The 14,030-nt window shown below is 40.1% G+C and overlaps 1 protein-coding gene across 2 annotated transcripts in view; it reads right to left on the bottom strand.

Annotated features, from left to right (window-relative positions):
- TIAM2 (TIAM Rac1 associated GEF 2) overlaps window positions 1–13,215 on the bottom strand; it is a 168,646-nt gene extending 155,431 nt beyond the window's left edge. The window contains exon 1 of one of the 2 annotated variants that reach the window (XM_032160946.2): window positions 13,125–13,215. The gene's annotated coding sequence lies outside the window, so the exon portion shown is untranslated. Of the gene's footprint in view, window positions 1–12,018; window positions 12,126–13,124 lie in introns of those variants that run through there. The other variant, XM_058435617.1, reaches the window with a different exon arrangement.
- Between the last annotated feature and the right edge of the window lie 815 nt (window positions 13,216–14,030).

Raw genomic sequence — 14,030 nt, 5'->3', positions numbered from 1 at the left:
GAATTTATAAAGTCACTTGGGGTTTCAAATTATGTAAGGTTTCTCAAGTTCTTTAGACTGCCCAACTACAGTCAAATAGTCAATTTAGTTCTCCATCCAAATATTACAATAACCAGAGAGTTCCAAATCATAAAACTAGACTTTATCTTTCTAATGCTTTATTCTGAGATAATAATATAACAGGACATATGTGTTAACAGGCATCTAAAATTAAATTCCTTGGCAAAGATCTCTGAGAAAAATGTAAATTACCACTTACGAAGTATTCTATTCTGAAGGATACAATGTAAAATGACCCATGTAAAAGCAAAAATGGCAAACTATTAACAATTATAGAATCAAGTGGTGGGTTTATGGGTGTTCACTGTACAATTCTTTTGATTTTTCTATATTCTTGCAAATTTTCTTAATAAAATGTTGGGAGGAAAATATATTTATACACACACACACACACGCAATAAATTAATCCATAAAAAACACCATGTTTTACTACATGCCTAGTCAAAAACTATGCAAAAATTGTTGCAAACCTGACTGTAATAAAAAACCTGAGTATCCTAGACTGCATGTGCACACATGCATGCAAAGATATGTTCTTGAGGGTCTCTGTTCGTATCCAGGGAAGAGCTGGGGAATATAAAATAAGATGGGGCATAGGAACACCTCCAGAATGAAAAGTTTGAGAGCCACTATCACATGACAAATTATTATTAATAAAAATAAGGGAATAGTGGAAACATCTCAGGCTTCAAAAACAGTAGATCTGGGCTAGCAAGTCATCTCTTCAAAACTTAGAGGCTTCCTGAATCCCATTTCCTTCATCATAAAGTGGGGCTGACAATCGTAACGCCTATCACAAATAAGAAATGTAAGTAACATGTTCTAATCTATAAATAGTTATAAGAAAAACTGACATTAAAAATATAAATTCTAGGCCAGATGTAGTGATTCACACCTGCAATCCCAGCACTTTGGGAGGCCAAGACAGGCAGACCACTTGAGGTCAGGAGTTCAAGACCCAGCCTGGCCAACACAGTGATACCCCATTTCTGCCCAAAAATTAGCCAGGCATGGTGGCACACACCTGTAGCCCTAGCTATTCAGGAGGCTGAGGTGGGAGAATCACTTGAACCCAGGAGGCAGAGGTTGCAATGAGCTGAGATAGCGCCACTGCACTTACTCCAGCCTGGGCAACAAAGTGAGACCGTGTCTCAAAAAACTAAAGGCCGGCGCAGTCGCTCATGCCTGTAATCCCAGCACTTTGGGAGGCCAAGGCAGGCAGATCACGAGGTCAGGAGATCAAGACCATCCTAGCCAACATGGTGAAACCCCACTTCTACTAAAAAAATACAAAAAATAGGCAGGCGTGGCAGCGTCCACCTGTAGTCTCGGCTACTCGGGAGGCTGAGGCAGGAGGACTGCTTGAACCCAAGAGGCGGAAGCTGCAGTGAGCCAAGATTGCACCACTGTACTCCAGCCTGGGCAACAGAGCAAGACTCTGTCTCTAAATAAATAAATAAATGTTCTAACGTAATGTGAACTATCAGAAATAACCTCTCTGCTTAGAATTCAAAGAAGAAAACAATAAAAACTCCTTCCATATTCTTTACTTTTCAAGTCAAACACAGAATGCTTCTGACAGAACATCCAACCAAGCACCACTCCTTACTGCTTATCTATAGTCAAGGAAGAAAAGTAAAAATAAAAGAATAACAATAATAAGTAGAGATTAAAGATATAAATTACTTATACCCAACCAGGATTACAAAAGATTAAATAATCCCTCACAAATGTAAACGTGCACCTTGGATGTAATTACATTAATGGGCAAAAAACCTCGGCAATATTCATGTGCTGAAGAGGGCTTCCCCACACTGTTTCTGATGAAAAAGCAATACTTTGAATAATGTAGGCTGAAGGAACACAGACCTTGAGAAATGTGGTAGCAAAAATGTCCCAGATGAAGGCAATACTAGAAGAAAATGAGGCACGCCAAGTATCGGCCTGAGAATCCTGAGATCCTCAGAAACATTACTGGGGGAGCTGATTTTTCTCCCCATTTGATCAAAAGGCCCAAATTTAGGAAGTCTGTTTCTAAAACCAAAGGTTTCCAAATTTGCCCAGAGAATACAGTGAGGGCGGGTATGACTGGCCTTCATATCTAAAACAGGGGTGGTGTGAAGGTTTACCTCCCACGTGTGATGCTGAAAACCCACGCAAATGTACAACTGACGTGCAATTCATTGGCCACTCAGACATTGTTCCTAAGAGGCTAGCAAAACAGCTCAGGGCCCACAATTTAGAGTCCCTCTGGCTTGACATCAGATCCCGCTGTGTGACACTGGACACATCATTTAATTTCTCTGAGCCTCGGTTTCATATGTGACACTGGACACATCATTTAATTTCGCTGAGCCTCGGTTTCGTATGTGACACTGGACACATCATTTAATTTCTCTGAGCCTCAGTTTTTTTTTTTTTTTTTTTTTTTTTTTTTTTTGAGACAGAGTCTCGCTCTGTCGCCCAGGCTGGAGTGCAGTGGCGCAATCTCGGCTCACTGCAAGCTCCGACTCCCAGGTTCACGCCATTCTCCTGCCTCAGCCTCTCCGAGTAGCTGGGACTACAGGCGCCCGCCACCACGCCCGGCTAATTTTTTGTATTTTTAGTAGAGACGGGGTTTCACCGTGGTCTCGATCTCCTGACCTGGTGATCCGCCCGCCTCGGCCTCCCAAAGTGCTGTGATTACAAGCGTGAGCCACCGCGCCCGGCCGAGCCTCAGTTTCTTAATCTGTAAAATGGGGATAATTTTGTCTGCCTCCAAGGCTTATTGTAAGGATCATGTAAAATAATAGATGTAAATTGTTTAACATAAGGTCTGCCTCTTAGAATGTTAATTCCACAAGGCAGGAAGGCAGGGATTTTGTTTAAATTGTTTACTGTTGAAAGTCCAGGACTTTAGGAAGTGCCTGGCACATGGTGAATACTCAATAAATATATGTTAAGTAACTGCACGCATGAATGAACAAATTAATGAATGGGAGATGACAGTGATGGTGGCAGTGGTGGTAAATGTGAAAGGAAGAACAGTGTTTGTTGCACTCTACATCTCTGTGTCAGAAGCCAAGCAATCCCTTTAAAAATAAGTCACTCCACATGCGATCACTGCCCATCAAGCAAAATTTTCACAGAGTTTCCGCTTAAAGATCCCCCGCCATTCTCCGTTAGCATTTCATATTCCAAGCTGGCATCTTCAACAAGGCAACACTGCAGTGCCGCTGTGCTGGCGGCTGGCCACATGCTCCTGCCTCCTGCTCTATGCTCCACACTATGGGGGAAGCGCCAGCACCTGCTACTGTGAGTCAAGGTCTCACAGCCACAAAATCAGATCACCCAGACTTCTGCTCTGCCTGTCTCGTAATGATTGTATGCAGTCAAAAGACAGCATTTCTCACAAATGCTGATGAAGAGAACCCACCAGTCTCGGTTAAAAAACTTAATACAGTCACGTGCAGCATAACAATGTCATAGCCGACGACAGACTGCATATACGGTGGTTCCATATGATTACAACACCAGATTTTTACTGTACCTTTTCTCTGTTTAGATATGTTTAGATACACAAATACTTCCCATTGTGTTACAACTGCCTACAGTATTCACTACAGTCACATGCCATACAGGTTTGCAGCCTAGGAGAATAGGCTATGCCATATAGCCTAGGTGTGTAGTAGGCTGTACCATCTAGGTTCACGTAAGTACACTCTACGATGTTCGCACAATGAGGAAATCATCTGACACTTTTCTCAGAACTTTCCCCATTGTCAAGTGATACATGACTACACTGCATATTAACTGATTCAGATAAACCCAGACAAATCCTAAATATAACAAACAAATGAACAAAAAACACTGGTAGACGTAGCATTAATAACTTCAATGCTATCACCTCACAACAGTGTAATGAAGAAATGTTACTGGGCCTAAAAGTTCTGGTAATTTTCCTCTCCTACAATTATTATGCATCATGTTTGTGAGCCTTATACCACACCATCACTAATTACTCAATGGCTATGTATTAAATGAAAACAAAATGAAGAACAAGATAAATTTTTAACATTTTTAAAAGCAAACTAGAAATGTCTTCAAAATCAATAGTCAATTTTGAGAAAATTCAAAACGCAATACTAGCATGGTATGTATTGCTTTAAAGCCATTGCAAATCTAAATTCCCTAATATAAACTTTTTCTAAGTGTTTCAAAGGCATTAAATGCACAAATAAATTTTAATGCAGTCAATTACCTTGGAAATGAGATATTTTATGATATACACACACACACACATATGTGTGTGTATGTACATAGATAGATAGATAGATAGATAGATGATAGATAGATAGATAGATAGATAGATAGATAGATAGATAGATAGACAGACAGACGAGAGAGACAGAGAGAGAGACACGGAGTTTCGCTCTGGTTGCCCAGGCTGGAGTGCAGTGGCGTGATCTTGGCTCACCACAACCTCCGACTCCTGGGTTCAAGCGATCCTCCTGCCTCAGCCTTCCAAGTAGCTGGGATTACAGGCATGTGCCACCACACCCAACTAATTTTGTATTTTTAGTAGAGACGGAGTTTCTCCATGTTGGTCAGGCTGGTCTCAAACTCCTGACATCAGGTGATCAGCCCGCCTCAGCCTCCCAAAGTGCTGGGATTACAGGCGTGAGCCACTGCGCCCAGCCTTATGGTATATTTATAAACTCCAAGTGTTACTTACATAACAAGCAAGCTCCAATAATATCACCAAATGACCAATTAATTACTTTCACAAGAGTGCAAATATTAAGTGACATAAAAATGAGGATTTAAAACTAATTCTTCATAAAAGTTGTTCTTTTCCATTTTTACCACTTTTATTCAACATAGTACTGGAAATCCTGGCCAGGGCAATTAGGCAAGAGAAAGAAAGAAAAAGCATCCAAATTGGAAAGGAAGAAGTCAAATTACCCTTTTGTTCAAAGTAGCCTTTGTTCACACATGACATGATTTTATATTTAGAAAAACCTAGACTCCACCAAAAACTGTTGGAACTGATAAATGAATCCAGCAAAATTGCAGGATACAAAATAAACATACAAAATAAGTAGCATTTATATACGCCAACAGCGAACAATATGAAAATGACATCAAGTAGGCAATCCCATTTACAATAGCTACAATGAATGTAAAATATCTAGGAAGCAATTTAACCAAAGAAGTAAAAGATCTCTGCAATAAAAACCATAACACACTGATAAAATAAACCAAAGAGGACACATTAGAAAATGGAAAGATATTCCATGCTCACAGCTTGGAAGAATTAATATTGTTAAAATGGCAATACTACCCAAAGCAATTTATAGATTCAATGCAATCCCTATCAAAATACCAATGACATTGCTCATAAAAACAGAAAAAAAAAGTGTTCTAAACTTTGTGTAAAACCACAAAAGACCCTGAATAGCCAAAGGTATAGATCAATAAGAACAAAGTTGGAGGCATCAAACTATACCTGACTTCAAAATTGACTGCAAAGCTCTAATAACTAAATGATCATCGTACTGGCTTAAGAAAGAAAGAAAGAAAAAAAAAAAACACACACACATACACCAGCAGAAAAGAACAGAGAATCCAGATATAAATCCACACATTTATAGCCAACTCATCTTTGACAAAGGCACCAAGAATATACAATGGGGAAAGGACAGTCTCTTCAATAAATGGTGCTGGGAAAACTGTTAACTATAGGCAGAAGAATAAAATTAGACTCCATCTCTCACTATACACAATAAATCAAGTCGAAATGGATTAAAGACTTAAATCTAAGACCTGAAAATATGAAACGGCCAGAAGAAAACATTTGGGAAATGCTCCAGGACATTGGTCTGGGCGATGATTTTCTGTCTAAGACCTCAACAGCACAGGCATCAAAGCAGAAATCAATACATGGAATTACATCAAGCTAAAAAGCTCCTACAGGCTAGGCATGGTGGCTCACACCTGTAATCCCAGCACTTTGTGGGGCCGAGGCAGGAGGATCACTTGAGGCCAGGTGTGTGAGAGGCCAGCTTGGGCAACAGAGTGGGACCTCTCTCTACAAAAAATTTAAAAAGTGGCTAGCTATGATAGTGAGTGCCTGTATTCCCAGCTACTCGGGAGATTGAGATGGGAGGATGGCTTGAGCCCGGGAGTTTGAGGCTGCAGTGAGCTGTGATCGCACCAATGCACTCCAGTCGGGGTGACAGAAGAAGACCCTGTTTCAAAAAAATAAAAATAAAAAGCTCTGCACAGAAAAGGGAACAATCAACAAACTAAAGAGACAACCCACAAAATGGGAGAAAATATCTGCAAACTACCTATCTAACAAGGGATTAGTAACCATGATATATAAAGAGCTCAAACAACTCAACAGCAAAAAACAAATAATTCAATTAAAAATGGGCAAAAGATCTGAATTGGTATTTCTCAAAGGAAGACATACAAATGGCCAACAGGTACATGAAAAAATGCTCAGCATCACTAATCATCAGAGAAATGCAAATCAAAACTACAATAAGATATCATCTCACCCCAGTGAAAATGGCTTTTATAAAAATGACAGGCAATGACAGATGCTAGAGAGGATGTAGAGCAAGGGAAACCCTTGTACACTCTTGGAAGGAATGTGAATTAGTACAATCACTATGGAGAACGATTTGGAGTTTCCTCAAAAAACTAAAAATAGAACTACCATATGATCCAGCAATCCCACTAGAAGGTACAGATCCAAAAGAAAGAAAACCAATATATCAAAGAGGTATTTGCACTCCCATGTTTATTACTGCACTATTCGCAATAGCCAAAATATATCAACCTAAGTACCCATCAAGAGATGAATGCGTCAAGAAAATGTGGTATATATACATAATGGATTATTATTCAGCCATAAAAAGAATGAAATCCTGTCATTTGCAGCAACATGGGTGAAACTGGAGGTCATTAAGTGAAATAAGCCAAGCACAGAAGGACAGATATCACATGTTCTCACTTATAAGTGGGAGATTAAAAAAAAAAAAAAAGTCTAATGAAAGTAGAGAGTAGATTGGTGGTTACCAGAGGCTGGGAAGGGTAGGAAGGAAAGAATGAAGACAGGTTGATTAATGGGTTCAAATATACTGCTTGATAGAAGAAATAAAACCTAGTGTTAGATCAGGAGAGTGACTCTAGTTTACAATAATGTATTATAAGTTCCAAACTAGCCATAAAAGAATAGTTCTAATGTTTCTAACATGAAGAAAACACAAATATTTAGGGTAATGGGTATCCCAGTTACACTGATGTGATCTTTACCAATTATATGAATGTGCTAAATTACCATTCATACCCCAAAACTAGGGACAACTATTATGCATAATTTAAAATCATTTTTTAAAAGTTTTTCTTTAAAGTGACCTTTTTCTGTAGGTCATTATATCCAAATTAAATACACCTTAACAAACAACAATGAATGATAATGTATAAAATCCTAAGTTCTGAAATTAAAGAGAATGCTTTATAAAGAGTAACAGATAATACTTTTATGTAAATGATAACATCTGTATTATTATGCTACCCAAAAAGAAACCTACAAAATGAGTTTTGGCTAAGGTAAAACAAAGTTTTTGGTAGAAAAAAAATCCTTTAGGAAATATGCTTGTAAAATCTCGGCTTATAAATCCTAGCTACTGGGTACATCTGTTTACAACATTTTTGAAGGGTTATATTGGAACATTGAAGAAAGTGCAAGTAATCTGCCCAGATCTAATTGTAGTTAAAGTTATAATGTTATATTCAGCCTCTCAGTCAACTCATAATATTTTCTCTTTACGGAATGAAGTAAAATTGGTCAAGCTGGAAGATTTCTAATAAGTTTAATTCAGAGAATAACTGAATTTGAGTTCCAAAGAGACCAGAGAGGTCATCTATCTAGCCCAACCTTCCCTCTAATTTAGGAATCTCCTACAGCATCCTGACAGATGGGACCATTCTCATTTACCTAAATGCACTGAGTGATGGAAAGTTCACAGATCTGTTAGGGGGCACATTCCATCGGTAAATAACCAGTTGATAGATGAGAACTCCTTCCAGCAACTTTAAATCAGTCATTCTAAAAATTCCACTAATCAGTCTTTCCATCATTATCAACACACATCCTACTCCTCTCTTCTACCCAACCACCCCACAAAAACTGAAGTTAATTACCATGGATCTTCCCTGCTCTCTCTCCAGCCAAGTTCTTCACAATGAAGCCAGAATCACTCTCGTAAAGCAAAACAAAGCCAGGTTCTGTTCATACTAAACATCAAAATGCACAAAGAACAGAGTGCTAAAACTTCAATCTGTGCCTTAATAGGCATTGAGCCCACTCTCTCGGTTATATCCCTCGGAGTCAGCGAGGTTACAGGCTCCATCTGTTTGGGGCCACGAAGTCTAGGGCGGACTGGGGATCCACTGGAAAAAGCAGAATGGAACTTAGTTCCATAGATCACAGACGTGTGCAAATTACACACTGTCCCCATTTCACCAAGCCAGGAGGCCACAGTGGATGTTAGGGAAGGCAAAAAAGATATGCTGCCAGGCAACTCCTTCTCCCTGTCCATGGAGAACTGAAGAAGAGGGAGGAAATGAGTCACATCTGAAGACAGAGGGAAAATTTAACTGTCCAGATAAGGGGTCACACACAGATACCTTCAGAGCTATTTAAATGTATGAGCGAAGCCAGGCACGGTGGTGGCTCATGCCTGTAATCCCAGCACTTTGGGAGGCTGACACGGGCAGATCACTTAAGCTCAGGAATTCAAGCCCAGCCTGGGCAACATCGTGAAACCTCATCTCTACAAAAAAAAAAAAAAAAACAAAGAAACAAAAAAACAAAAACAAAGAAACATAGATATAGCTAGGTATGGTGGGGCATGCCTGTAGTCCCAGCTGCTCAGGAGGCTGAGGTGGGCAGATCGCTTGGGTCCAGGAGGTTGAAGCTGCAGTGAGCTGAGATAGCGCCACTGCACCCCAGCCTGGGTAACAGTGAGACCCTGTCTCAAAAAAAAAAGAAAAAAAAAAAGTCTGAGTGAAGCAGGCCTGACTGAGTCATGTAGTCTAAAGGCACAGAAACCACTTGTTTGCAAGTTAGACTTCTACAAGTATACTTTGGCACACATACAAAATATACCCTCTTCTATTTTTTTTTGAAGTTTGAAACATCTTTAGTTTTTCCACTACTACTATGGACATTGAAAAAATAACTGTTTCAGTTTTCTCCTAATTCTACTAAAAGAAAACAACTTAAGTAAATGAAAAATGACAACTGACATTTGATGATGGGAAGACTGTGTGGAGTGGTGGGGACTGTGGCAAACCAGCCGACGCATGACCTAACCAAAGGCCACCATCTACACAGCTTCAGCTATCTACTGCCAGCTGAGAAGGTAGAACCCAATGTTGCCAGATAATCCCACATTTTGAAGAAATACTAAAAATTTGGCCTTTTGTAAAATTCTTAGTTTTTAAATGCAGGCAATCAATTTAAATTTAGTTAACACAGTGATCAGGGATACATTTTCTAGGCCAAACAAAGTTATCCACAGCCCAGAACCAGCCCAAAACTCACCAGTTTGCAGCCTCTGCTGCAAATGACAAAATACAAACACAAAAATTTTCAATCCTAAAAAACATTTTAAATTAAAACAATAAGCAGTCCCAACTCCCTGACTTCAGAAGGCTAAATCCTAGGTTTCTGGGGGCATACAACCAACTTGGCCCAGGCAAGCAGATAATCAGGCATGAATTTGGAAAGGGGGCCTCTGACATACAAGCATTGAAAAGGACTGCAGAGGCCATGTCGTCTGCCTTCCTGGTGCATGGAGGAATCCTCTCTACAGAGCTCTTGATCTGCAGCCAACCAGTCTTCAGACACCATATCTGGCCCTGAGACACTTATTATTGCAAAGAGGCACCATCTCATCTTTCCACAGCTCTATAGGAAAGTCTTCCTCACGTGAAACCCAAAGTGGCCTTTCACTACTGATACCTGCCGGTCCTAGTGCTTCCTGCAGAGGCAGATCAGACACAGCATCCCTGCTTCCCCTTACACATGACATCTACTCAGACACTTCAAGGTCGGAATTGGGTTCCCTGCTAAGCTTACCACTTGCTAAGCTAAGCCCACCCCCTTCATTATTACATACAGGATGCCATTTCCACACTTTCCCCAATGGCAATCACCTTCCTCTGGCTATCAACGTGCATCTTACATCTACGGTCTGGAGAAAGGGAAAGAAGGACACTCAGGATTATTAAGCACCTGCACTGTGAGGTAAGCACCATGCCAGGAGTGTGACATACATTTTCATATTTAATTCTCACAGCAATCCTCTTTGAACTGTATTATTATCATTATTTTACAGATGAGGAAACTGAGGCCAAGCAAAGTTTAGCAATTTACTGAAGGCCACAAAACAAGCACAACTGGAAAACTCAAACCAGGTCTGATACCAAAAAGATAATTATATTGTTATATACACAGAAAATGGCATGTTTGCAAACAGTTTTATTGTCACTGTTACTTATTAAAAGTATAACTTATTATAAGCAAGTCTATTCTTTCTAGTGATCTCATGGACTGTTGTTTTCAATGCAAAACAAATTCTCCATGCAAACAAAACAAATTTCAAACTTGTGTTACCATTTAATGACCAGTACATATATATATGTGTGTATATATATATATGTGTATATATATATATATGTGTGTGTGTATATATATGTGTGTATATATATATGTGTGTGTATATATATATGTGTGTGTGTGTGTATATATATATATATATAATTTTTTTTTGAGACAGAGTTTCTTTCTTGTTGCCCAGGCTGGAGTGCAATGGTGTGATCTCGGCTCACCACAATCTCTGCCTCCCAGGTTCAAGTGATTCTCCTGCCTCAGCCTCCCAAGTAGCTGGGATTACAGACATGCACCACCACACCCGGCTAATTTTGTATTTTTAGTAGAGACGGGGTTTCTCCACGTTGGTCAGACTGGTCTTGAACTCCCGACCTCAGGTGATCCGCCTGCCTCGGCCTCCCAAAGTGCTGGGATTACAGGCATGAGCAAATATATTATTTTTAAACCTAATTTGAATATTGAATATATAAAAATCTGAGTATATAGTAAATAAAACAGCAGAAATTCATGTAACCCCTATACTCACATACTTAATCATAATCATTCTACAACCCCCATTTTACATAAGAAGAAAGTGAAGCATCAAGAGGTTAAATAACCTACCCAGCTTGCATAGTGGCTCATGCCTGTAATCCCAGCACTTTGGGAAGCTGAGGCGGGCAGATCACTTGAGCCCAGGAGATTGAGACCAGCCTGAGCAACATAGCAAGACCTCATCTCTACAAATTATTAAAAAATTAGCCGGGCCCAGTGGCACGGGCCTGTGGTCCCAGCTACTCAGGAGGCTGAGGTGGGAGGATTGCTTGATCCTGGGTGGTCAAGGTTGCAGTGAGCCAAGGTCACATCACTGCACTCCAGCCTGGACAACAGAGCAAGACCCTGTCTCAAAAAAATAGCAATAATAACCTACTCCACGTCACTAGCAAGAAAATGTCAGAGACAGGATTCAGAGAACTCAGGCAGTCTGACTCCAAATAACTGTAGACCTTAGACTTTCCAAACAGTGTATTTCAGCCGCAGTTTTGAACATCGTTAAAGCATAAACACCTCTCCAAGGCTAAGTAGATACTATTTTTGGATATGCCAATGTAGATGATAAAAAAAAGAAAAAGGTCAACACAAACAAAGCTTACCAGTTAGGATCAAAATTTCTAGCTTTTATATTATATTTATAAATAAACCCAGAGATATTAGACAACTTCCTGTTTGCATGTAATCTAATGTTAAATTTGATCATAATGTGAAGGAAGAATTCACATTTCAAAAAAATGTTTAAACAGACAAACCTTTTAAATATCCTCCAGTGTGAATATCTCACCATGTGACATCGAGCAGTTTATACAATGAGCCTCATTTAACTGTTCAACTCATACATTCAGACAAAACATATCTGCTGTGCAACAGACCCTGTTATGGGCTCTGGAGACAGGTGAGGAACCAGGCAGAGAAGGTTCCTGCCCTTGTGGAGCTTCTGCTCTAAGGAAGGCAGAGACAGACAACAAGCCGATACATAAATATGCAAAGGAGAAAACGATCAGTGAGGGACAAGGACTTTGCGGGGAACTAAGAGAGGGTGGCGTGGTAGCAGTGGCTGGGTGTCCTTTAGATTGGGTGGTCAGGGGTCCTTCAGAGGGAGTACTCTAAGCTGAAACCCAAAAAGCATGAAGCAATCAGCCAAGGAAAGCTGGGGCAATCTAAATCAAACAGCAGAAGGTTATGCCTGGGAAGGTTATGTTTATCTGAGTGTGCTTCAGCTAAGCACGCATGAACTCCAGACACAGCAAACAGTCCGGGGAACTACCTGCCACCATTTCAAATGCCACTGGGGAACTGTTCAGCTTTCCTGCTTTAGTACTTAACCTGCGACACCAACACATCCAATTAGTAAAACACCTCAGTCGGAATGCAACAGCCTTAAGGTCACAGTTGGAATCTGACCTTTCTTCAGTGGCTTCCTAAAATCCACATCCCCCGAGGTTACCTGATCTTACAACTCCAATTAGAAATTAGCAAGAGGTGCTATTTGGTCTGGAGTTTAAGTGTGTGCTCTATCAGTATGTAGCACATAAAAGGATGGAAACAAGCTTCCCAGGCTGCATCCTCTCCACCTAAGGTCCCAGAGTGGCCTGGCATACCCGTTTTCCACATTGAGTGGATCATCCAGCATATCCAATTAAAGTGCTTTTGTAATAATCCACTGAGCTCTGGAGCCCTGTTGCTTGCAGGAACCTCAATTATCAGCATTCGGCAAACCTACTTTGGCTTTCCCCACTCAACTTCTCATACAAAGTGCAATTAACAGAGCTACGTGAGAATGTGGTGATTAAGCAAAGACATACAGACTGACGTATACTTTTAAAGCCTTTGAGATATATAAGTGCCTCAAACTTACCCACAGAGAAATGTGGAGGACACTTAGTGTAATCATTCATTCATCCAGAATGAGCTGGCTGAAGGTATCCTTGTCATTCATACACGTAGCCCTGGCAAAATAAAACAAAAACACAGAGGCAGTGAGAAATAATTTTTCAAAATCAGATTTTTATAATTAAAGCTCAGTTTCTCAGCATTGTTTTATCTTGGGCTTGATACAGGAAGGGAGAATCTGAAAGAGAAATCAAGAGTTAAGTGATTAACTATAAAGGAAATAAGGTCTTCCCATATCCTAACTGGAGAAGCAGATTTACTGTAGATTTACTGCTTCATTCCATAATGTCATGACTGAACCATTTGAAGATGGAATGCATGGAGGGAGGGGAGAGAGAAATAAATATAGATGATAAGTAGACAGACAGGAGATGGATAGATGGATGGATGGACAGACGGACGGACAGACGGACTGATGGATGGATGGATGATTGATTGACAGAGCAAGCCTACTGTGACCAAGCCACTACTCCAGACGCTAGAAATAAAGCAGTGAGTAAGAGAGAAAATCTCGCTCTCACTGAGCTCCATTCAAATAGAAATATACAGTTCAATAAATGAATAAGAAAAATATCCTAGAGTGATACAGGCAATGCAGAGTCAATAGGGCAATGAGATAGTGAGTGACAAGTGGCTAAATAAAATGGGAAGATTAGGAATTGGCTCTCTGAAATGACAATTAGCCTGAAATCTGAATGGTATTTGAACTTAGGGAAATGATCCCCCAGGCAGAGGGATCAGCTAAGAAACACCATGTCTTGAGCCATTATTATGGATTCTGGAGCAGAATCAGAATTTCATAACTTATTAAACAGATGAGGCCAGACATGGTAGCTCATGTCTATAATCCCAGCACTTTGGGAGGCTGAGG

This window comes from Hylobates moloch, unplaced genomic scaffold (assembly GCF_009828535.3).
Source record: "Hylobates moloch isolate HMO894 unplaced genomic scaffold, HMol_V3 SCAFFOLD_2, whole genome shotgun sequence".
Taxonomy (NCBI): domain Eukaryota; kingdom Metazoa; phylum Chordata; class Mammalia; order Primates; family Hylobatidae; genus Hylobates; species Hylobates moloch.
This window is presented reverse-complemented; position numbering and strand designations above follow the sequence as displayed.